This window comes from Chiroxiphia lanceolata, chromosome 1 (assembly GCF_009829145.1).
Source record: "Chiroxiphia lanceolata isolate bChiLan1 chromosome 1, bChiLan1.pri, whole genome shotgun sequence".
Taxonomy (NCBI): domain Eukaryota; kingdom Metazoa; phylum Chordata; class Aves; order Passeriformes; family Pipridae; genus Chiroxiphia; species Chiroxiphia lanceolata.
The window spans coordinates 127921928-127935195 of record NC_045637.1 but is presented as its reverse complement, the minus strand read 5'-3'; the positions used below and the strand labels follow the sequence as shown (position 1 = coordinate 127935195).

Here is a 13268-nt window from a genome sequence, read left to right as displayed (position 1 = left end):
TGGGAGGAGTTTTATTTGGAAAAGGTTTAGATAGCAAAACAAGAATCATCATAATGTGATTTTATAAAAACACATGGCTCCCTGGTAGCTCAAATTCTGGTTGCTGTTCGCTTTACATCATTACAGAGATGCAGAAGAACTAGAAAAAATATGGGGCATAACAACATGGATTCAAAGATTATACTGTGACTTACTTAAAAAAAAGTATTTTTCATCATGAAATAGAGACACACACAGAGTGACTGCAGTAGAGGTCCATAAAATCTAAGGGTATTAAAGAGAAATTGAGGCTCATGAACTTGAGGTTATTTAATAAAATTATTGACAATTTTCAAGTGCAAGGAACAGTTATTTTACAGATGCTTAACAGTTTTGTGGAATTCATTGTCACAACATACTCAGAAAGTCAAATGCTAAAAATGAGGATTATAGAGGGTAGTAAAGTATAAATCATTAAACACTAGGTGCACATGGAGATTTAGACATGGAACACAACAAACTGCCAACCAGTAGAAGCTGACAGTCTCTTCCAAGCAAAAGATCACTTTATGCTACCTCCATTTATTATGCACTTTTTTAGGAATCAATTATTTGCTAGTGTAGAAAATTTTCAACTGTACTCTGGATCCTTTCTATTCCCCAACATTTCTAAGTTCAAAAATATTTAGATTTTACAATTAAGTAACTTTAGTATTGTATATACTTTGAAGTTAATATTCTTAGATATATACTTATTGTAAATAATCTAACCATCAAACAGTAGTAAACAACAAACATATAAAAATCTCCCTTATAGTGACAAAAAAAAATTTTTTTCAAGGTACCTTGAAGACCTGAAGGAATTTTCTTTATAATGTATCAAGAACAAGAGAGAAAAAAGTGAGTCCAGTAAGCTATTTATAGGTAACAAAAATAGTTTTTGAACTTTTTAAAGTTAAAAAAAAAGGTCCCCCTATGTTATGACTGGTGCTATATTTTTTACATATTTTAATGCATACAGTAACCTGAATTCCCCAATGGAATTGACTGTATTTGCACATAAATTGAGGACTTGGCTAAACCTAAGATGGCCCTACTCAAGGTTTTGCTTCCATTGACCCAGAATGGCATTTCTGGTGAGTAAGAAATAGAAAGCAGAAAAATAAAATCATTATGGGCAATACAGGTTTCTACAGCAGATTTGAGAAACTTGTAACTAGAATTAAGTCTAAGTCATGCCACAAGAAAATGCAAAAGGTCTGTATACACCAAAGAAACCCTACAGTCTCAAAATGTCATCACACAAACTCTTACAGAAGCATCAGTACTAAAGAAAGTTCACAGCTGAGCTTCTTTTTAAGTATGTGATAAACTTTTATATTTTCTAAGTGACTCTAAGGGGGAAAGTTTTCTAATTTTAAAGAAGATACAACAAAATTACCTTAAATCATTACCCAAATGATTACTTATTAGGAACTGGTCACACTGCATGTTTGTATACCTTAAAATGCAGTCTAGTCGCTTCCAGTCTTTGCATCCTTCAGTGTCCAAGCCACATCTTAAATACTGAAAGCATTTAAGCTTATACATATAGTTAAAAGAACTAACAACAGCAAAAAAATGTGTTTCACATATTGAAGACTGTCAACTTATTCTCTTCCTGTAATCTTGTCACACATGATTTTCTGTTGGAGAACTGTTCTTCAGAAGTATCCCACACACAACTAATGACTATCACCTTAAAAACGGTTATTTAAATTATTTACTAACAGATGTCCTCTTAAATTACTAATTTCTTTTGGAACTCCATAAAGCTTTATAATGAGACTAGTTAAATAAATGTTTTAGCTGTGACCTGAGGCAGAATTTGTTCCAAACATCATCCTTAGGTTGATAAATGCTGAAATCAGCAGCTCAGTTCTTCTGCACTGTAACTCTTTTTCTAGAGTATGTGAAGGAATTTTCTACTCATTAACATATTTTCTCATTTATATTTCCAAAAGAAAGTCTCCTTTTTTCATGAGAAACAAGCAAACAAAATGAAAAAAATAATTTTTAAAATTCCTCACAAAGTGTTTTTATCCAAAGCCACTCTTCCCACACCACATGCACTGAATGGCAATTGTCTGCCAGGCTTAAGCTGTGGTTGACTCCATATAATGACATTACATTAGGAAACCACTTGCTGGGCTAACCACAAGATTACATAGAAAAAAAAACTTTTAAAAAAAGAGAATCACAGAAGTTAAGCAACAAAAATATTCTAATTACTTCAGTTTGAATAGCTTGAGTTTACTTTTACAAGATTACAGTAAGTGTTGTTAGTCTTCATTGTCTGTACTTTTTATTTGGCAAGTAGGACAAAAAGTAATAGAAAAGGGCTTTTGTTTTATCAGTAGCACTTTTATGACAAGTTATGCCTCAAGCATACACAAAGACCTTGCAGCACTCAGATTGCAGGTATGTAATGCTACTGCTACCCATGAGTAAAACTTCTACTCTTAATACAACAAATTCATGGTAGAAAGTTGATTGTAGCAGAACTGTGTAAAAGACTTGCTCTTTTCCCCAAATAAGTTTGCTTCAAATGAAGTTGTAACTCAACTAAGCAGTTAGACCAGCAAATCTGCTGCTGTCATGACAGAGTTAAGATGCTCTCTTGATGTCTTGACAGGTTTCTTTCCAAATTCAGAAGAAAAAAGTGATAATCCCAAGTGTTCCTGAAAACTTTTGTGGGGCAGGCAAAACTGTATCTCAAATGCACAAGATTTTTCTAACTCAAAAGCACATTTGTTACAAACTAGAAATCGAAGTTACTTGAAAGAGAATTGCCTAAAAAGCACTGCAATTTAACATACTGCAAATGGTCTAAAGGGTATATAAAAGTTGTCCAAGAGGGCCCCTAAAGAAAGGCCTTGCATTGTCTTTGGTATCAGTCGATCAGATCACGCCTTAATTTTCTGTGTACTGGATGATTTGCACACCCACTTTCCTCATTTTTCAAGTGGACCTTGTACATGGTCATAGGAAAATTGTAAAGCCTAAGTCAGCACGCAAAACACTGAATTACAACAAAATACTAGTGTCAGTCAGTGCCAAAAATCCTGAGTATCAATCTCCTTTTTGATCACTACAGGTTCTCATATATAAAAAAACAGAGGATAGGCCATCCTTTTATGCAGACAGCTTACCAAAATAAGAGTTGTTGGAACTTAGTGAAGGATTGTGAAAGCATGGAGAAATTCAGAGAGTAGAGAACAATCTAGATCAGCAAGAGGAAAAACTGTTGTAACTAAGGGTAATTACCTCTTCTTTCACAAACTTTTTGTATTGCGGTGGCCATCCTTCCACTTTGGAAAAGTAGTAGTTAAAAAATCAACACACCAAGCCACACCACTAAGAGGCATCCCAATGTCATGTTTTTAGTAATACTATTCACTTTTTTTTTTAATTAAGAATAGACTGAAATTTATGTAAAATTTTCATACTCAAAGTCAGATAATTTGAGTCTCCTGTGATGAATGAGTTGGAAGTGTAAGAGGTAAAAGGTCTGGATTGTGATCTCTTTTCTGAGAAATTGTAGAACATTAACATAGTTGGAGGCAAAGTTCAAGCAAAACACTACTGAAGACTTGTGAAATGAATTCAAGCAATAGCACTTTGCAGCACAGTATCAGTGCTATAATGATCTTGATCTTTAAAAAAGCAAAATAATCTTTTGCTTCAAAAGTACTCAATTCCACTACTGAAAAAGCAACAAAACACTAAAAATCATCAGGAACCACTTTTCCAATGTACAATACCTTCTTTATAGACACGTGCCTGGCTAAATGCAACTTGAGCCTCCTCTGCTCTTCCACAGATAAAATTATAATAAAATTATAAAACAGTCCCTAACTCAGGAGTACATTTAATATATGAATTGTTAGAACAGGATTAAATCAGTGTCCAAACATCAACATTTCTATGCATAGAAAAAGTTTATAAAGTATGATTTTTCCTTCAGCCCAGTTTCTGAAGTCCCAGTTCAAAAATATAGGTCAGGTTTCTACTGTCTCCAAACTTTTTCAAAGTCAGCTTGAATAGTGCAAGCCTGACCCATTTTGAGTGGGCCTTTCAAAACTAAAATAATAAATTAGTCAGGCGGCTGCCATCAATTTTCATAATATATTTTTTCTGCATTAAAGGTCTCACATATGAAATATATTAGCACTTGAATTCCATACTCTGAAAAGATTCATGTGAAGAACTCACATGCATTTAGTTCTGTGTTTTATTTAATAATTCCTAGATTAAACAAGTGTTAAAGCTTGAGCACAATAGAAAAATCATTGCTTTTGCTGATCATGGTCCACTAGTTCTATTGAAGATAAAAAGAAACACCAAATCAATACATATAAAATTAATATTATATTATTATTGCTATACTGCTTCCTTCTTTTGGGAAGATAAATAATGAAAATTCTTTAACTCAATTCTAGGATCTTCTTTCACTACAACTTGGAACAGAGGAATGAGATGCATTAGGATACAGTTGTGGACAAACTTTTAGTTAGTAAAACTGACCTAAATACTACCCCATGTGGAAATGTCAGTTGGAAAATAATTTTCTTACAAATTTCATCCAAACATTTCAGTAAGAAGAAAAATATTTCCACACTAAAAGTCACATTTTCTGAGACATCTTTAAAAATAGTTTCATTTTGATTTTTAAACAATTTTATTCTGAAAAACAGTTATCAGGATTTTTTGGTTAATTTTTTTTTTCTGGTTGAATCTGTCTTAAATCCAAACCAACTATCTGTGCAGCAAGAGGTGGCATATATTAGTCCTCTCTAGAACTTCCTGCTAATACATTTCAATGTGTTATTTCAGGTATAAGTAAGGTGAATTTCTTAATATATACACTGCAGATCTTCTCTGAGGATAACTATTATGAGAAATTCAAGAAAAGTTAACTGATAAGAGTTGCTCAGGTAAAAGAACTTCCATAGCCTGAAAATTGCTATCTATAATCTTGGCATTTTGATCTCTCAGAATATGAACTAATGTTGTATCTAGAATGCCGCTCATTATTAATAGTTAAATATCTTTAAATGGAGCAGCTTTGATGATCACATCCAATATCAATAGCTGGCATTTACATAAGGCTTTCATTTTCAAGGACAATGCTACATGGTCCATCAATCTGATAAATATGCACATGTACCTATAAACTTCCATTTGCATTTAAGCACATCATTAGGATTAGAAATATGTATCCATTCATAAATATAAACACATAATCTATCAGCTTAACTATAGTTTTTCAGATTTCAATATATAAGGATAGGTGACAGGTCAAAGTATAAATCAGAGATTTTAATGAAATTGCATTAATTAATTGTGGAGAACATCATCCAGTACTATCTGCAGAAAAAGTTATATCCTAAGGTGACTTCTGTGTAGAAAATAAACAAAACAATATTCTTTTTTTTTTTTAGGTTCTGAAGATATGGGGGGAAAGCAAGACATGTTTTCCCAAGCAATCTTGGATAAATACTGTTTGTGCTATTTCACTTAATACAGGATAAACATTTCAGTCAAGTCAGATTTTCACAAAGACTTACTTGAAAACTCTCAGCCAAAATCTTAAAAATTTCCATCAGGTTATTTTTAAATGAGATACCCAGGTCAGACTCTTTATAGCAGACAAAACACGCAAACAAAATATATTAAAGACAAAAATAAAAAGTTCTGTTCAAAGATTTCTTATTTAGCTAGCAGCACTAGCTGACCTTCAGGGAAATTGATTATGCTTGCTATGCAATATTTGAAGGGTACATTGTATTGCAATTTACCTCTTCCACTTGTATGTCTCCAACTGTGCAGATTGAACTTGACCAAAACATCTAAGGAAAGGACAGAAAACAATTTACCATTTAAAAAAAAAAAAAAAACCTCTAAAAAAAACATAGGTTAACCTTTTCCTCAACACCAGCTTATGACTTCCAAACAGTGAGGGCAAAATCCTACCGCTGAAGCAATGGGGAACTTTAATACCAACTTCAAGACTGTTGGATATCATCTGTCAAACTAAGGAAAGATGCAAGGAGTTTCATTTATTACTTATTTAAATAACTACTCTTTTAGCAAGTTGTCCATTTTTTCAGACACTGAAACCAAGCAAAAGATTATTTTTCCACAATTACTGTAAAAGCCCTCCACAATCCAACATTTGCAGTACTGCATCTATTTCCAAGTGCAATGACCCTCAAAATCGAAGATGGATTTTGGCTTTACTCTGATCAATACTAATCTCCCCGATATATTGGACTTCACATTGACCTAAACAATAAGGTCATTATATGTATATTAGTCAATTTCCAAAACATTTATTAAATTAATTTCAGAGACCACAAAAGGTGTATTGTTACAATTGTTTCTATCTATCATTCTTAGTAAGATTTACATGCAACTGATAATTCACATAATCACATTGTCACTGTAGTGCATTTCACAAAATGTCTTGATCTGTTACATTATTTTAAGATTAATCTTTTTATATGTAACTAATTGTATCTAATTGGAGGAACACCACCATATTATATAGTTACTGGGTCGCTGGAATCCAATCTTACACATATTGAAGTCAATGGAAAAATACATTTTCCCTTCAATAACAAAACTGAACTCTTAAAGACTGAGGGGAGTCTAAGGGAGAAGCCTTTTCAATTAAAGTACTTTGAGTAGCACATTTTTAAAAGAAGAATCACAGCACTCAGAAGCCTATTTATATAAAGCTCATTTTCTAAAAATACAGATTTCTGATTAGTTTTTTTATTATATTGGCTAATTTCAAATTAGGATTATAAGAACTATACATGCATTAAGGCAGGTGATAACATAATGACAAAATTGTTAGTGACTGATCTGGGGTAGGCTCCTCATCACATTTATTCTCTTTCCTCAAACAAACAAACAAAACCAAGCATCAAGTTCTCCCTCAGGCAATTTATCCTAAATTAAATAATTTTATAACCTGAGATTTTAAACTGAAGTAATACTAAACTCTCCATGAAATTTCTGTCCTGAAGTCTTAATAAAAATCAAATATTTGTAAGTTCCCCATGGACACTTCATTACAATGCTAATAGACCTTATACACTTAGAATTTTCACCCAGCAGCAGCATTTGCTTAAAAATTCAACTTTAAACTTTCCACTGCCTTAGCTCTGGGGATGCAGATACACAAGAGTAAGCAGAATAAAGTAACTAGTAACCAAACCGGAGAAGTTGCTAAAAAAATTAACAATAAAACCAAAAGAATGGACAGTAATTGAGTGAGGACATAAAAAGCCATAGAGGAGGTAAATAATTTCATAAGCATAATGAGATATTTAAAAAAAAAAATCATTCAAGTTTGCTAAGATGGCTTAAACATGGTTCTCACAGCTTTTTTCGCTCTGGCCAGGGTGAACATGCCCACACTTCAAATTCAAGTCTGATGACTTTTGGATTTCCACTTCCATACTACTACTACCACCACTGATCTTCTTGGGCCAGGGAAGAGAAGGAGGCTAGTATCACCTACCTTTCTCCATTTGGAACCTATGACATTTAAAATTACCCATGTAAAGTACCTTTTTACTAAACAAAATTGTCAGAAGTAAATTCCTTTCTACACAAACAAACAAGTAGTCCCTAAGTACATGGGTTACCTAGGTATCCATCAAGAGACAGAGCAGTTTTTTCCAAATTTTGTCATCCTGAATTGAAGCAGGAAGAGTATAGCAAATACTCTACTATGGTTGGTAATGGATTAATCCAAAAGACATCTCTAAGGAACAATGGAGAGCTCAATAGAAGTCTGTGCTATTATCTGAAATGCGAGTAGTTCTACTGAAGATGCTGGCATGCCACACAAAAGCAAAGCGATGCTCACAACACGAAAAGAGAGAGGAAAAAAAGAACAAGATTCCTCAGACTAAAGCTCTTCTAAACTTGTCTCCTTTTCTTTTAAAATTTTCTGTTATTATTGTCAGAGTTTCAGCTCCACAGACTACTGCATACATTTTCCTTCCTGCCCTTTGTACATTAGGATGAAAGAAGAATGTCTAAAAATGCCTACATTTCCCATTTTTTCATATTTCTTTATTAAAGGACTCTGATTAGAAACCATTTTGAATATTATGTGTTTTCAGAATGAATTGATAAGAGTGTCAGGCCATACAAAGGGGGACTCAGTCCTAAGCACAGACTGAGGAATAAGAGAGCAGGACAGATTTATGTCCCACTTCAGGTAGCCCAAAGGGCTCCTGAAGGAAAGACAAAAGAACCAAGAATGGAGAGACAGGCTGCACACAATGTGGCATTAGCCTGCTAAGGAGCAGACAAGCAGCTTAAACCTGACCTAGAAGAGAAGTTCACTTGAGAGGAGTTAAAAGTTGGCAAGCACCAAAAAGGAACAAAGAGTTTCTGAAGTTGCCTTTTAAACAGACTGAAAGGGAGTTGGATTAGCATGTTGCATGGCATGACATTCAGGGCTTTGACAGAAGCTAAATACAACCATTCCCTGAGCACATATGATCCTTTCTGGAAAACAGACAAACTCCATCTCAAAACTTGTGCTGTACTTTCCCACCACTCTCTGCTACTACTGTGTGTTTCAGAACCCATGTGGTCCAAATCACAGGCAATACTCAGTTGTTCTCATGACAGCAATGTCCTTTATTCAAAGCCTCTGCTTCCCTTCTGTTGATCCCCTCCTGGGTTTGCAGATGGAGTCCATATCCTACACAGGTTTCATTTCACTTGGTCAAACAAATCAGGATCTCCCTTATCTCTGTATGACCAGACCATCCTGTTAGCTCTTTTCAGCACCTGACCCAATTTCAATTATTTCTTCTTAAAGATAAGCAATTAGAACATTTCATCTCATCGTAAGTTACTGTGAGTTTACACTATTATTTTTGTTAGATCTTTCAGAATCCTCTTTATTTGGGCATCATAAGGTTAGATTTTCATTGTCCCATTGCTGTTATATTGGCCATCCAGGTGAATATTTCCTTTATTTTTCACCCAAGTTTCTATCACAGTAAAATCTTATACAGGTTATATATTCATGTGAATATGAGGACTAATCACTTAATTGCAACATCATTCAAATACCATTCAGGAACTTGAACATCTTTGCCAAATATACAACAGAGGAAAAAAGGACAATCGTGGAAGGAGAGCCTTGGTTTTCATACATAAATTTCATGAAAGCTGCTATACATCCACACAGCACCAGTCTACCATATGAAAGTTAAAGTGGATACTCAAATATTACAACAGTCATTTTCAACTGATAATATGCAAATTACTTCCAAGTGGTCTAATACACAAAATTAAAAGAAATGGGTCTACTGAAACCAAGATTTAAATGGTAACTTGATTCCACTGGAAAAATTGTTCATGGTCTACAAACTGAAATAAATGTGAGAACCACTTCTTATATTATTTGAGTACCTTCTTTGTATGCAGTAATTTGAGTTCAGGGCACAGTTCTGGCAGGCATTTTGAGCTGATGATAAATGAAACTAATAGCTCAAAGAAGATACTGAATATATTTAGCTCATGAATAGTTCTACTTCTGGACGGAAGAGTAACTTTTACACCAGCATAATCCAGAATAGCAGACTGAACCCTGTGATATATGTTCATATTAGCATTCTAGCTCATCTTTTCCTGCATTTCTTTCATCACACATTCAATCCTGGTTTCAACCTCTGTCCTGTAAAAGTCACAAGTACAGAAGAAAGTAATAAAAGAAGCATGATTTTTTTTTTCATATTATTAAAGAAACAAATCCTAGTATATCTTTTATATTACCTGCACATTGTCTTTTCTCCCTAATGAAATAGAGCTGGAGAAAGTAGACTATTCTATGGATAAGAATCAAATTAATATAGTTTTGCAGCTGTTAAGAAAAAAGCTAAAATGCATTCTCTTCCTGATTACATTCTGAATACATTTGGGATACATTGATTAACTATTGATTAAGTGTGATAAAGCAGTGACTCACACCTTTAAAATTCAAAAAGTTCAGGCAGAGATAAGTGAAAAGGTATTTCACTGCATGCACATTGGCCAAGAATGGAAAGCATGGGATTTTACTACTTCAGCTGAATTCATTAATTCAACAAAATTTTTAGTATCAGGTATAAACTAATCCTTAAAGTTATCCCTTTCTCTTCTGACCACATTAGTGTTTCAATAGGATCCAAACAAAAACTTTGTTGTTCTCATGGGGATTTGAAGGAGGGCCTAACTGCAGCAATCCTAGTTCCCTTATCCCTCTCTTACACTCCATACGACATCTGTAACATATGGAACACTGACATGATATAGAATTACTATGTCAGAGTATTATGACTTTGTCAACTTCCCACTACTGCCCCTTGTCATAAAATGCACAGCGTGGGAAGATAAGTGCAGATCCAAGTGCCTAAGCACAGCTGGAATTTCTGGTATATTGTACTGCCCAGTGAAATGAATTATAAAATATCAGGAATAACATGATAGGTGCTAAAGATGCTCTAAATTCCTTAGTTTACAAAGAAAAGCCATCAACAATATTAAGCCTTAATTTGTTCCAAGGACATAAAGAAGTGATGAAGTAGAGATAGTGCCATCTCACCAGAAAACTTGTATTACTCCAGAGTAGTACCATAAACCCAGTGAAACATCTGATAACTTCATGTAAGAAAAAGAAACATCTCTACAGTCCTGCTGAATCTCAAGACAGAACAGGTCTCACAAAATTAATCAGTCACAAACATCTGGATTTTTTTTAAAAAGTCTTAAAATTATTACCTATTATTATACCAATGGTCTTAAGAGAAACCAAGTCATTTCAAAACAAAGCCAATAGTATAGCCAAAACAGCACCACGTCATGGACAACTTGTACCTAAAAAAAAAATCACCTGCTCCCAAAGCACAGCATGCTGTTCTCAAGCAACTTTGATAACATTTGTCTCCCACTGTCTTCCAGATGTCCTCCAAGAGACCGCCTAGAAAAAATGGCTTTTTCAGTAGAGTCTTTGGAAAAGAGGACTAGAGTTCAGAAAGGACAGGATAGGTCCTGTGACTTTTACGTAAGTAGCATATAATTTTACTATGTTATCCTACAAACATTAAAACTAAAGGATGACCTGATCAGTCTTTAGAAAGTGGACATTTTTAATGAAGTACAAGAGTCTGTTAAAACAACTTTCTTCGGCGGAGCTTCACTGAATCAAGTACCTATTTATAAACTGTTAAATGCAGCCACATCAGAAATTTCACTAAGAATTAAGCATCCCAACCTCAGTGTTGGACATTAAATAGTGCATACAGCATAGAAAACTGCATCCATAACCCAGAATTGGTTGGTTTTTTCCATAATATCACAGATTTACATTTCACTTAGGCTGAGTTATTAAAACGAAACACCATCGACTTGAATTTTACTTTATGCCAACAGCATTTACTGTAAGAGTTATTTTCTTTTTTAATTATACCTTTTTTTTTACTTTCCTTTTGGTTTATTAAGAGAGCTCCAGAAGACCTCTCACCGTATGGGATATAGGCCTGTCCCTATCCCCTCTAGTCTCTTTTCACACGCCTCTTCGCTACCCTTGCAGCATCAGCTTCCCCAGTCCCGTTACAAAACGCCTTATAACCATTCCAGCAACAGCGCTGAACGCTTCCAGGCACCGAGCTGTACTGCTCGCGTATAAAGGGTGAAACTACAGCCCAGCTCCTGTAACACCCACAAATTAACCTGACAAACGAGATTTTTTTTCTTTTCTAAGGTCTTGCAGAGGCTGCAATTCTTGGTTTTTACAAAGCACCCTGACAGCTTCAGTCCGGGCCGAAGGCTCGCTCACGGAGCGCCGGGCAGACCCCGACGGCTTCTTTGCTTTTTATAGCCATGGCTTCACGTCATGCCTTTTTGCTTTGTCCCCCCCTCACAGTCCCCTCAACAAAAAAAAAGAAAGAAAAAAAAAGAAAGTGTATCCACAGCCAAGCAGCCGCTCTAAGAGTGCTAAACTCTGCGTGACACCTCCAAGAACCCCGAGCAGTTTTCGCAGCCGCCCGCCCGGCACCTTCGCAACTCCACGGCGGGACCAGCCCGCGCTCGCTGCCAGGACACGCCAACTCGCGGTGACGGCCGCGCCGGGGCAGCAGGGGAGGTGAGTGGGCAGGAGGGGCCAAGGTCCCGCTCTAGCTTAGCCGAGTGGCGGAGAGGGCGCGGAGCGGAGAGCGCAGGTGAGAGCCTGGCTCCGCAGCCGCCCGCAACTCCCCGCCTCGTCCCCGCACGACCCTGCGGCGGCTCCACGCCCCACGCCACCGGCGGGGAGGGCGACGCCGGGGAGGGCAGATGTTCCCCCGGAGCGGGACGACATCTCACGCCGTGCTGCCCCTCCGTAAACGCCCGCCCGCCGCACTCAGTCACTCACCGCCCCTCGTCGCTCCGCCGCCTGCACCGGGACGCGCCCGCAGCACCTCCCTCCTGCGGCGGGGCGGAGGCTCCGCGCCCCCCGGTGCCCCGCACCGCCCACGCTCCCTTCCGCGGGCCTTCACCCGCCCCGCCGGCATCACGCGGCTGCCCGGCCGCCCCTCCCCGGGAACCAGCGGCTCCATCCGCAATGCAGCTGCGGCCGCCCTCTCGTCCGCCTTCTTCTCCTCCTTCTCCACACGGGCCGTGCGGGCACCTGCCCGCCGCCTTCTCGGGTCCGGGTCCGGGTCCAGGTGTGGGTCTGGGTCCTGTCCCACCCGCCGCGCAGCGCAGCCCCGGCCCCGCGGGTGGGCGGCGAGGGAGTCCCGCGGGCGGGCGGGCGCACGGGCAGAGCGGGTCAGTGCTCCGTCAGGGGTGTGAGACAGGGAGGAGAGGCGGGAGAGGGGGAAACAAGAGAAAAAGACAAGAAAAAAGAAAAGAAGAATAAGGAGGGGGGGAAGGGATGAAAAGAGTGTTATGAAAGCGTGTTGTCCAAACAGACTTTTGTCCCCTGTTTCTCCCCCCTAAACCTATTACTGCGACGGACCCCCCTGGGACTGGCCGAGATTAATTGCTCTGTGTTATGAAGAAAATGATAGATGCCATTAATCAGGGAGGTTGCAAGTCATCCGCGTTTGTAGATGGAATTCGGAGATTAGCTGGGACAGATGGCAGGCAAACGCTGCGCTCTCCAAGTCTGGCATAAATCATCCAACTTCTGGAATTATTAAACAGCCAGTGACAGAATCTCGTACATTTTCCTAAAGAAAAGGGTTTCTTAG

At 37.5% G+C, this 13268-nt stretch overlaps 1 protein-coding gene across 8 annotated transcripts in view; it reads right to left on the bottom strand.

Annotated features, from left to right (window-relative positions):
* The window catches only part of THSD7A (thrombospondin type 1 domain containing 7A), a 281746-nt gene extending 269218 nt beyond the window's left edge, over positions 1 to 12528 (bottom strand). For 2 of the 8 annotated variants that reach the window (XM_032686043.1, XM_032686034.1), the window contains exons 1-3: positions 12449 to 12482; positions 10931 to 11017; positions 5820 to 5870 (exon numbers count right to left, since the gene is read on the bottom strand). The gene's annotated coding sequence lies outside the window, so the exon portion shown is untranslated. Of the gene's footprint in view, positions 1 to 5819; positions 5871 to 10930; positions 11018 to 12448 lie in introns of all 8 variants that reach the window. The other 6 variants (XM_032685947.1, XM_032686015.1, XM_032686025.1 and 3 more) reach the window with 5 other exon arrangements.
* Between the last annotated feature and the right edge of the window lie 740 nt (positions 12529 to 13268).